We start from the raw sequence: 13,206 nt of genomic DNA, 5'->3' as shown, positions 1-13,206 counted from the left end.
AATTTGAAGACTTGATCTTTTCATATTGGAAAACTGTATTTCTACGACAACATTTGACAAAGTTGCACACCCATGGTTAATGTTGCAGGAAGGCAAGTGACAAAAAATCCCCTTAAGGACACGGAACAGGCATTTTGGAGAAACAATGAAAGCTGGAAAGATGTCATAATCAATAAGACAATGTTTTTTTTTTGTTTTTTTTTTCTCTAAGTTGCCCTGTTGCAGAATATTATAGACACATAGACTTCATTTGGGACTAAAGCACTGATTAAAGGAGCTTGGCATGTGAAGAGCTTGAAAAGTACGCTAACAAAACAGAAAGTATTTTCAGCACAGAAATGCAAACAATCTTTTTTGGAAGAAGTGACTCACAGGGGATAACCAAATTGGGAATTTCCAGTTATTATGTTTGTACAAAAACCAAAGATACCAGCACACATCATGTTACTGTCATTTCATTTCTTTAAATATAATTAAAAGATAAATCAATTTACTGTATTTTAGCAAATTACTAGAGTAAATTGTAATATTTACATTTCTGTGAGAACTCATAGAACAGCAAGTATCAAATTCCTATCAGGCTTTCTATGGGATATGTTTTTTGAGATATCCCTCAGTAAAAGCATTGCTAAGTTTAATAAAGCCTAGCATGGTTCTTTTGAAAACTTTTTTAAGGAATACTGCAGTAAATACATAATTGATTGCAGTAAATACAGTACTAAAGGTTGCACTAAAAATTGTAGAACGTGCCCATTATACTGTACTATATACATTTTCTTAATTTGTATAGGGAATATCCAAATAACAATAGATACACACTTTTAAAGTGAATGAGACCAATGAGCTACATGGGCATTATTGTTAATAATTTTAAAATGGATATACAAAATGTTGAGCTCTTTGTTTTAATCCCATAGCAACCGGGTGTGACTGTGAGTTAACAGTAACCTCTTCTCCTGTAAGTAAAGAAAGAATGAAAGAAAAAATTCTGGGAATGACCACCAAATAGTACCGCTGTGTTAAAATGTGTACATCAGATTTCGCACAGACCTCATTCACTGGCAATAGGTCTTAATAAACCCAGTTCAATGTATTTCGAGTGGTGGTTGTGCTACAATAACCTTCCAGGGGCCTACGGTGTTGGGTGTGCAGTTATTCAAACACAGCCAACACCCTGTTGTGTCTTATTGCTTACACCACTGTTTAGAGCTTTAAAATATACCCCATAAACACTTTGGCTTGGTTTACATGCACAAATAAAAATTTGTCTCACCTTTTTAACAAGCTTCTTCTTCTTCTTCTTCTTCTTCTTCTTCTTCTTCTTCTTCTTCTTCTTCTTCTATTATTATTATTATTATTATTATTATTATTATTAACACCCCACCACCCCCACACAATTACGATCCCCTAACACATTTACACTGTTAGCCCATTAACTACAATTACTACTGCCCAGTTACACAATCCCCCCCTGTATATTACAGTCCTGTAGGACATATTCCCTGATTATGATAATACATGTACGTGTATTACAAATGTAATTGGATTCATTAATTAAACTGTGTATCTTGAGAAACAGGGCAAACTGCTGTGTCTTGAGAAGGGGGCCTCTGGTTTGCAGGCATACTGAAGTACTGTATGTGACCTACTGATTAGAGAACTGGCACCTGAACTGAATTAGGCTGGGGGGACAGTTGAATTATGTATAGATAATTCACACACGCAACAACAATCGTTTTGTGCAAGGAAGACATAAACTAACGATGTCCCAGTGGAAAAGGACATTAAAACACCAAAGCACTTGCAGTTTAAAAAGGCAAGATACACAAATGACCTCATGAAAGTAGCTAATCAGCAAAGTAAAAAATACTATAAAAATAAAAGCGGAATTGAACATTTTGCGCTCCACATCGAATGCTAAACAAGGTGCTGTCACTCTGCTATGCAAAGCTGCAACCCCGGGACTCTGCCTAAAAATGGAATGAAGATGGGACCTGAAACAGACCCAAGACAAATAAGCAAGCTGCCAGCAAGTCAACTACCACAAGCAATGAGACTGAGGCCCTGCTAGAAGACTGCTGTAAAACTTACAGTGACTGGGTCTGCTTTACACCTAAAACCATAGTATCCAAAAGAAACTGTGCCCTGTTACCTGCGTAGTTAAAATATTCAACGAAGAGGACAGATCGGACGGGCGCTGTTATGGATCCTATACCAAGGACTGAAGACTTTATTGCAGCTGTTTGTTGATTCTGTAATTCCATATTATAATTCCAGTTGCATTTTCCTTTCATGGAACTAAATTAATTAATTGTAACACATTCACATGGAATTTAACTGTTAAGTATTTAGTTTGCACACTTTGCTGTGAAATAACTTTTAGTGAAACTTGATGAAGTAACAATAAGTAATCTACCTCATATTGTTGTATGAAGAACTTCTTTAAAAGTAAACTTGCCATATACTTAATCTATATACCATTAATAAGCTTAATGTGATATAGTCTTAATTATCTCAGATGTACTCTGTGCTTGGATATGGGCGTGTGTGTGTGAGTGAGTGACTAGCTATGTCACAGCTCGCTTGCCTGCTTGTTTGCTGCTGATGTGTTAGGAGACAGGCAGTGTCATATTTCAACTGCCTGCTAATCAAGCATGAGTGCAGTGAGAGGTTTTTGAAATGTGCTTAGAGACTAAGAGATTTACTTTCAAACTTTTCTGTTTTCTGTTTATTTGTATTCTTAATAAAATACTACTGTTGATTAACCATTGCTTGTGTCTGAGCATAAATGTGTGTTCATAGTAAATCCTCGATCTTTATACATGTCAATTTAAATATTGTTGGTAAGAGAACTAATCAACCCAGATAAATATTAAATTATCAAATATTGAATTGTTCCCACAGTCCCGAACACTGAGTTAATCTATAGGAAAGGCGCAGTTAACAATACTGGCAGATACAATTGTTAATAAGAAAGCAATGGTGTATTTTGATGCTGCTGGTACAGTTATAGCCAAGATTCCAGAACAAGAAAAAAAAGTGTCAAAGGCCAAATCACCTCAGCATGTAGAGGTTTATTACAGCTGGGCTTTCATTCATGCCATTTTGTTGTCATCCAACCAAGAGCACATCTCCAATGACCCTGACCACCCAAAATAGTCATGCACAGTCATGCACAGTCCAAAACTGAACATTAGCACTGAATCCCCAGAATACAGCCATGCACAGTCCAAACTGGACTTTAGCATTGAATCCCCAGAATACAGCCATGCACAGTCCAAACCGAACATTAGCATTGCATCCACAATACAGCCAGGCACAGTCCAAACTGGACATTAGCATTGAATCCGCAGAATACAGCCATGCACAGTGCAAACTAAACATGAGCATTGAATCCACAATACAGCCATGCACAGTCCAAACTGGACATTAGCATTGAATCCCCAGAATACAGCCATGCACAGTTCAAACTGGACATTAGCATTGCATCCACAATACAGCCATGCACAGTCCAAACTGGACTTTAGCATTGAATCCACAATACAGTCATGCACGTCCAAACTGGACATTAGCACTGAATCCCAAGTTATCCATTTGGAATATGACTCTTTCCTGATGATGATGGTAAGTTTGACAATGAAGCCTTGAATATTGAACCAAGCAAGTCAGTCTTTGCAAAGCATTTCCAAAAACTAAATGAAAAAGTATGGTGTATGGGATTACAGGGGAAACCAATGAATTCCACAGATCCACAGCACTCAAATACCTAATAACAACACACATGTTAATAGCACCGCTGTGGACAGGTTTGGTCTTGCAAGATGGGTGTAAGCATGATACAAATTTACCAGCAGAAAACTGGATGAAATTCTCAAAAAATACATTATGCAGGACAAAACACAAATGTGCCCTGGGAAATTTATCATGAGGTTAGGTAGAAATCTCAAAGGACATCTGTGTGAATATCCTCAAAAGATGGCCCCAAGGCTGAAAGAAAACATGCAACAAAGAAACCACTGCCATCCACATATAAGGTACAAAACAGCTCTGATAAGCCACCAATCCATCAGGACAAATTAGACCAATCCATAGAACACACTTCAAAGAAAAAGAGAAGTCATTCCAGATGTCTGAAGAAGTATGGGGCAAAAAGAAAAATAATAAATCTTTGCACTTTCACGATCCACATGCAATACCTAAGCCTAAGAAAAAGTGTGAAACCAAGAAGCCTGAACCAAAGAAAGCCCAAAATATAGAAGATTACACTAAACAGTCAGTGCATTGGGAGGGCAAGTCTACATGTTCAATACCTGTCCAGATGACAACCTACTGATACTCCTGTATTTACTTCTCAGTGCACCAAACATCAAAGCATGGTGTGAGAACCACACCCATGACACATAGGTTTGTCAGGTTCTTCTGGACATTACCATCCTTTTTGATACCAGCCAGTGGCAACAGGGCATTGCAGCTTCAGACATATTGTAGGTCTGATCGAGTGGATGCAAACTGTGATTTATGGGGGAGTAAGGCAAAGAGGTTTGTGCAACACTTTTCTGTGATACAAGAAACAGTGGTCAGAACAACTTGCTCAAAGCAAACATGTGTTCAAAAGCATAAGACATTATCCAGCAAGGGAAGTTTTACTTGGGCAGGCTTTTTGTGTACTTCATATATCATTTTCCATTATTAAATATATATTATGATAAAACATAATGTTGTGGGTAAAATGATACTGGTTTTCCAGAGATTTGCATTTCAAGCGGCTTGCTAAAAGCAACTTTTAAATGTCAACTACTGTTAAGAAATCAGGGTATATGTCAGAAATCATAGGTCCTACAAATTTATATATCTGAGCATTAGAAGTAGCAACTGATATATATGTAATGACAAATGTTAAAAGAAATATCATTTTATATACACTGTAATAAAACCCCTAAGTAGTTTCATGGTGTCCATTTGTATGTGAGCAACATTGTAAACATTGTGCATGCTTCCTTTTTACAAAAGAGGGCAATTTCCACATTAAATTAGAACTACAACCACATTTTAAGATATTAGTCATATTCAAAGCTGATTGTATTGACTTTGTGGTAATAATGGCACCTGTTTTTCCTTATTTGTAGAGACAAGAATGGAACAGTACAGTGCCGCTGCAACAGTGTATTTGCGAGTGGGAGGAATCAGCACTTCTCAGGTTTGTTTCTGTTTTGGTGTACAATAAACAGCTAGTTTTGTTACCTGAATACTTTGAAGTCTAGATAATAATTTGTAATAGTAATATAGTTGCAATCATTTATTACTGTAATATTGACATAGAATACACTGTAACAAAGTGAGTATTGGATATGGACTGATGCGAATGCTGTACAATTATTTTGAATAGGAAGGTTTGGACATGTCTGCAGTGGAATACGTTTGTGTGAAGCTCGGAAATTAGAATCGCCACTTTAGTGCTTCACTTCTCAGCCAAGACGGAGGACTTAAACTGAATCAACTCCTGGAAGTTCTGGGGATAAAGTAAGTACATAGTAGCTTTATAACTTTATCACACAGAATCTCATTTGAATTTTAACATTACATTTGTAAAGAACTGTGTGTTTATTCAGCATAGAGCGTTTTTAACAAAGGATAATTAATTCACTCAGTACAATCTGATTGGCCGATTAACATGAAAAAAGTTACATTTATGTTAATTAGTTTCTAACTGATGTGTCCCAGACAAAAAAAAATAAATCAACACTTCAATGATTTTATTTTTTTTTCCATTTTATGTAAGACATGATATATTTGTTCATGTTGAGAAAAAAAAGATATAGTTTTATTTTAAAGGTACACCATACCTGCATACACTTTATGAAATCAAAAATATTTTTTGGCTACTTTTGGAATAAAGATTGGCATGCGTTGCATAGAAGAGGTGCAGTAAGAAGTTATTAACACTTAATTATAGTTTACATTACTTTATTACATTGCCAAATAACTTTGTGAATAATATTTTTTTTAATACTTTGAGATCCTAAACTGTCAATAGTTATGTAGCCTACTTCATCTGCCAAGCCAAGGGCGTAGAGAGAAATACATTTTTTATCAAGGCAAAATCCTTATCAGATGCTACCTCTTTTATTTTGGTTTATTTGTGATTATCTGTATAAACATGTTATTTAAGAATTTGCTACACATTTCTACTTTCGACATTCACAGGAATGTGGTTTATTTAGCAATTATGTTCATTGGTTTATATTTGATACAAACAGTCTGATTTTCAGAAGTCGCATTTTTTGAGAGAAAATAGAGGTCTCAATGCATTTGCACTGCAATGCATTTTCCGCCAATTATATGTCTTGATTTTCAACAGGGGCAGGTTAATTTCTTCTACTCGCAACGCCCTTTATGACTGATTTAATTGAAACAACAATTGGTTTTCAGGTTCATTAACAAGCCAATTAGACACATGTCAAAAGTCTGGACTTCCATTTAACTGGAAAGCAACAAGCAGCACACATGCAGTCGCAACAATTGTTAAAAAAGGAAAAAGGAAAGGAAAAATACATTCTTAACCACCCAAGATGAGCTTTTGCTTGATGATATTTTAGCACATAAAACTGTTATTTTTGGCAAAAGGTCCAGAGCCACTGCTAAATTCAAACTATGGAAGAATATGACCAAAAAAATATATGCAACCTTTTCCATAAAAGGTCAAATAAAGAAGTCTAAAAAATATTCTGGGACCTAAAGTTGCGATACACCCCCTAGTCTTTGTAAGTCGCCTTGTATAAAAGTGTCTGCTAAATGACTAGATCAGGACTAAAGTTCTATAAGAAAACTCCTTTGTATCTCCAGGTTTTTATGTAACGTGTATTTGGTGGGTTCTATTCAAAAGGACGGAACTTTACTATTATACAAATATATGTTATTATTGTACCTCCCAAATTAAAGTCCAAGCCGGTTTTCCAGGGTCTATTTTTTTTCAAGCCTTTTTGTTGGTATAACACTAAATTCCCTCCAACCTGGCTTTTGTTTCGGATACCAATTCTGGTCTCCATGCGGTTTTCGGAGTAGGAATAGGTTAAAGTAGGGTTTTTCGTTTTTTCAGAAACCTTTTTAACGCTTCAGAGACCGAGAAGAATTTACAATTTCTGACTTCGGATACAATATTTTACAACAATTTGTAGTTTTGCACAGACCCATTTAATTAATTGGTCTTCTGGACCGATTTTCACTTTCCGGACCACATTTAACTTCAAGGAGTTTTGTTACATCAGCGCCGGGATTATGTATTATTTTGGTATTTTCTGGGGAAAACCGGGCCTATACTCATGCATTCGGTTACTGATGCGTAAACCTTGGAATTATTTGGTATATCTTTATATGCCCTAATACCCTAGGGGGACATATTAATTATTATGCTTTTTATGCAATCAACCCGTGGGTTGTCGCACGGGGATTTTTAATTAAATTGTTAGGGGCTCGTGACGCAGTTATATAAATAAATAAAATCCTTAATTTATTTCAGTATCACAATGTATTCTCTGATGCAATATTAATATTCATATTCTTTACATGCAATTGGCTTTCCGAATGTTTATGTATGTTTGTGAAAAATCATAATACAAATGTTAAGCATTAATATGCATTTATTACATGTGTTTTCGAATGGTCATATGTTAATTATGTATTTAATAAGCCCCTGTTTGAATTTTCTGAACAAGGCACTGTTCTTCACGAAAAATGAGTAGTGGCACAAGTAATGCGAATGTATTTTCAAAAAAGCAAAAAGCCTAAAATTCTACTGCGCCACTGACTTATTCAACTTTTCAGGCTGAAAGTGTCATTCTTTATGGAAAGCAGGTGAACTGTATCAAACTTAACTTGATGTTGTATGTATCAGATTTGGTGCGATGCATTCAAATAGACGCTCTAAAATAAAGAGTTAAACTCCATTCATTTATAGGCGGCTGTGTGGTCCAGTGGTTAAAGAAACAGGCTTGTAATCAGCAGGTACCCCAGCTCAACCATTGATTCATTGTGTGACCCTGAGCAAGTCACTTAACCTCCTGGTGCTACATCTTTGGGGTGAAACATTGTTGTAAGTGACTCTGCAGCTGATGCATAGTTCACACACCCTAGTCTTGTATCTTGTAAAGCGCTTTGTGATGGTGGTCCACTACAAAAGGTTATTATTCCTACCCCTGGCTCTTTTTGTAAAGCCCACACATGGCAATTTTTTTTTCAATGATCTGAGAGTAGTCTAATGTCCCTAGTGGCTACTATAAAACAAAAAAATGATGCTGTACTGCTATTTGTTTAATGTAGCAGTAGTATGTAACTGTGAAATGTTTACTTAACTGGGATATCGAAAGCTGGCATCTGATCAATTTGGTTAAAGTCTTTACCCACTATAAACACACAAGTTTCAGTGCCAACGACGACCGTAACGTTATGCACTTTATAAAATGAGACTCAGTGGAACAACATTTAAAAGATTGTTATAAACCAGTGTCGTGCTGTAAACATACTTGCATGCAAATTTTGTATAATTTATTTTAAAAATAAAAATACTATCTCATTGTAAACTGGTCAAATTATTGCATGCTTTATTTGTTATTCATGGTGCTATTTGTGACAGAGAATGTTCAATGTTGACACAACTTTACCTCTCCAGAATTAAATGCTTTTGCCAAACACTGAATTTATGGATTGAATGACCTTTTTCTAGCCCATGGCATTGGGGCCGTCGCACAAAAATACAATACATGTAAAGTAGGGTAAGGTAGGGTAAGGTGCCCAGTTGAGGTAAAAAGCCCATGCCAAAAAATATCCCTATGCATGCATATAGAGTTTAATAACAAACTGTACTAGCACTGCATACACCATCTTGTGGAGTTCTGTGATTCATTGCTTGCAGCAACAAAGGCAAGAGTACGTTTTCAGTAAAGCTTCTTTCAGTTTCACCCCATAATTACTAATTCTCTGACATTCTTTTTTTCTCCTGTAATTGTTAATGAACAAAGGCTAAGCAGAGGATGCCACCTTTATTAAAAATTAAGTCATTTGTGATTAACATGAAGGCAGTGTTTCAGTGATAATATAAATACTTATTATAATATATATATATATAATATATAATATATATATAATATAACTTAATATAAATGCATTATGGGAAATGTTTGTTCTATAGTTCAAATGAGGCAAAACACCCATATAGCACAAAGGGCAAAATGCCTACTGTGGGCCTGCTGAAGTGTCACCTGATAGAGATTCTCATGCTCAGGATCCAGCTGCTGTTAATTCACCTGCAGCAGACCAATCAAGCCAGGACCCATCTGGTAAGAATCTCATTGCCATGTAATCTGCAAGCAGTTCTAAGCTTGATGAACCTGACTCAGCTAAGGAACTTATCAGGTCTCTTTCCCCAATCTCCAAACTATCTGCAGTACAGGCAACAAAAAGAAAATCAGAGTCTGCCTCCTTGTTGAATCTTCACCGTACAAAAAATTACTACAATAGAAAGAAAATGTCATGAAAGGAAAAAAGAAGCAATTGGCAAGTGCCCAAAAGAAAGAAAACAAACAAATCAAAGGTAAAACAGCTTCCCACGAAAAAAAAAATCAAAGGGCCAAAAATGTGAAAACAACCTCAGAGGCAAGGCAAAGAAAGTAACAAAAGCAAAGAAAACGAGTAGATTCTGAAGAGTAGGAGTGGCCTTGCCTAATATGTGGAGAACCCTTTAAGAACATAAGAAAGTTTACAAATGAGAGGAGGCCATTTGGCCCATCTTGCTCGTTTGGTTGTTAGTAGCTTATTGATCCCAGAATCTCATCAAGCAATTTCTTGAAGTATCCCAGGGTGTCAGCTTCAACAACATTACTGGGAAGTTGGTTCCAGATTCCCACAATTCTCTGTGTAAAAAAAGTGTCTCCTATTTTTTGTTCTGAATGCCCCTTTATCTAATCTCCAGTTGTGACCCCTGGTCCTTGTTTCTTTTTTCACATTGAAAAAGTCCCTTGGGTTGACATTGTCAATACCTTTTAGAATTTTGAATTCTTGAATCAGATCGCCGCATTGTCTTCTTTGTTCAAGAATGAATAGATTTAGTTCTTTAAGCCTGTCTGCATATGACATGCCTTTTAAACCCGGAATAATTCTGGTTGTTCTTCTTTGCACTCTTTCTAGAGCAACAGTGTCCTTTCTGTAGTGAGGTGACCAGAACTGAACACTGTATTCTAGATGAGGTCTTAGCAATGCATTAGAAAGTTTTAACATTACTATCCTTGATTTAAATTTAACACTTTTCACTATCTATCCGAGCATCTTGTTGGCTTTTTTTATAGCTTTCCCACATTGTCTAGATGAAGACATTTCTGAGTCAATATAAACTCCTAGGTCTTTTTCATAGATTTCTTCTTCAATTTCAATCTCTCCCATATGGTATTTATAATGCACATTTGTATTGCCTGCATGCAGTACCTTACACTTTTCTCTATTAAATGTCATTTGCCATGTGTCCACCCAGTTCTGAACGCTGTCTAGATCAGTTTGGATAACCTTTTCTGTTGTATCAGTGTTTGTCACTCCTCCTATTTTTGTGTTGTCTGCAAATTTAACATGTTTGCTTACTATACCAGAATCTAAGTAATTAATGTAGATTAAGAATAGCAGATGACCTAATTCTGATCCCTGTAGCACTCCACTGGTTACCTCGCTCCATTTTGAGGATTCTCCTCTAATCAGTACTTTCTGTTTTCTACATGTTAACCACTACCTAATCCATGTGCATGCATTTCCTTGAATCCTGACTGTGTTCAGTTTGAGAATTAATCTTTTATGCAGGACTTTGTTAAAAGCTTTGCGAACAGTAAGTCGCGGGAAGTTTGGCTACTGTGCCAACAGTGCCAGAAATGGATACATGAGTAATGCACCCCAGGCATGCCTTATTTTTGTTGCCCAGAGTGAGAGACAGATTTGTCATCAGCTGAGGATTAATTGAGCATAATTAGGCATGAGTTCTTTCTGTATTCTTTACTTATTGTTCTTGAAATTGTTCTTAGAAGTGTTGTAGCACTAAATTAAAAAAAAGTTTATTTCATATCAGTTTGTGCATATGTGTGTGTTATTGTGTGTACTTGTGTGAGAATACAAAATAATTTTTTAAGATTTGAAAAATAAATGGAATATTCAAACTTTCCCTTAAAAAAACCTACACATGGGCCATTTACCCCGTGAACGAGGCAAAACGCCCACTTAAGAAAAAAAAAAGTTTTTGTCATTTGCATCAAAAGATAAACACCTGACAACTAAAATGTTATGCATTAAGATAGACAACTATTCCCACTATTACTGTGGCCTCTTGCATTTCTGTTATACATAACTAACACATTGCTGCGGCAACTCCTCGTTAAGGGGGGGGTGTCTTGCCCCACCTGATCCTACTAAAAACTAACAACTGTTATTAATCGTTATATCAGGGGAGGGGGAAGGCATTGTTCAGGAAAAAAAAATTGATTTATCAAAAAATATCGCAGCTAAACATCACACAGGATTGTCAACAGAAAAACAATATTAATATAAGAAATTAAATCACTAAACATTCTTACCTACAGTTGGACTCTTCTTAAAGAAATATGTTATAGATTGGTTTCATCTACAGTAGTGAACCTTCCACTGAATAATAAATGGAACTACCTGCTGCTCCAGGGGCTGTACTAACGAGAACAAAAACGGGGTTGGATCCGAATTCACTGGAGTCGGATCATAAGAAGGTGTTATACTAAGGCGATCTGGATCAGCCTCCACTGATCCGTAATCTTGAGCCAATTCTGGAGCTACATGCCCCGTAACAAGGGAAACTGACCAATGAGAAGTGAACATGTCTGTGTGGCCCGAAGTTTCAATACTCTGGCTGTCAAATAATGTGTACAGCCTGAGATCACGAAAAATGGCAACTAAAAAAATAATAATAATATGAATAAAGTCTATTATGCCACTAGCTATATTTTTGTACTTTATTTTTTTAATGTATCTAGCTGGTTTTTACCAAGGCAGCAGCCTTGGCTGTCTCAATGTACACTACACCCCTGCAGCAATAAGGACAATCAAGAATGTAAAATAAGTAGGCCGCATTGTAAGAAACCAAAATGTTATGTTTAGTAATACTGATGTCATATTTTGCCTAAATGGGTAGAAAAGACACATGTGTAACATTAAATAAAGTGTGTGCTTTAATTGTTTAGATATACACTGGTGATGAGGCTCATAAGAAGGGCAGTGTTCTCCAGAATTATCCGAAATAAATGCAATAGTGCATGAATTACTGCATAGGGGTTCTTTAATTGGACTACTACGACTACTATTAAAAACGAAAAAGTTGTTTTTTCGTTCGTTTTTTTGTTGTTCGTTTTTCATTATGCAAAAACTGAAAAACAAAAAACAAACTGGTTCGTTGTTCATTTTTCAAAAAATCTAACTTTTGCCAGCTGGATAGCGAGCGTCTGGTTGAACCTCTCAATCATACCGTCGCTCTGTGGGTGAAGGAGGGGTGGGGGGGGTGGTGCAGGTCTTACATATCCCCAGCCTCTTGCAAAACTCCCCAGAGACCTATGACTCAAAGTTGCAGCTCTGATCACTATGCAGCTCTTGGCATCTCGAACTGGCAGAACATGCCCTCCATCAAGGCAGTGGCGATGGTGGTTGTACACTGGTCCGGCAGGGAGTAAGCCTTGGGCCACTTGGAAAAGTAGTCCATGGCAACCAAAACTTGTTTCTCACTGTGGACTTGGGAAAGGGCAACATGTTGATGGCCACCTGTTGCAGTGGTACACCCACTTGATAGTGCTGGTGGCGGGTGCGTGACTGTCTGGGCGGGCCCTTCCAAGCATGGCAGGCATCACACCTCTGGACGTATGTTTCTATGTACTTCTGGCAGTGGCCCCAATAGCTGAAGGCCCTCAGCCTCTGCAAGGTCTTGGTCACCCCAAAGTGCCCTGCTGCTGGCGTCCCATGCACGGCCTGCAACACCCGCTCCCTCAGAAGGGCAGGAACTACCACCTGATAGCAGCCCACCGTTGATGCTAGGTGGCGAAACAGGCAGTAGAGGGTCCCATCATGCAGGCTCAGCTTGTCCCACTGTCCTACAAGGCCCTGTACCTTCTTGGAAAGGGATGCCACCTCCTCCCATGTCAGCCTCCACCCCTCAATCAGTCT

Source organism: Polyodon spathula, chromosome 3, assembly GCF_017654505.1.
Source record: "Polyodon spathula isolate WHYD16114869_AA chromosome 3, ASM1765450v1, whole genome shotgun sequence".
NCBI classification, from domain to species: Eukaryota; Metazoa; Chordata; class Actinopteri; order Acipenseriformes; family Polyodontidae; genus Polyodon; species Polyodon spathula.
Note: the sequence above shows the minus strand (reverse complement) of the source record.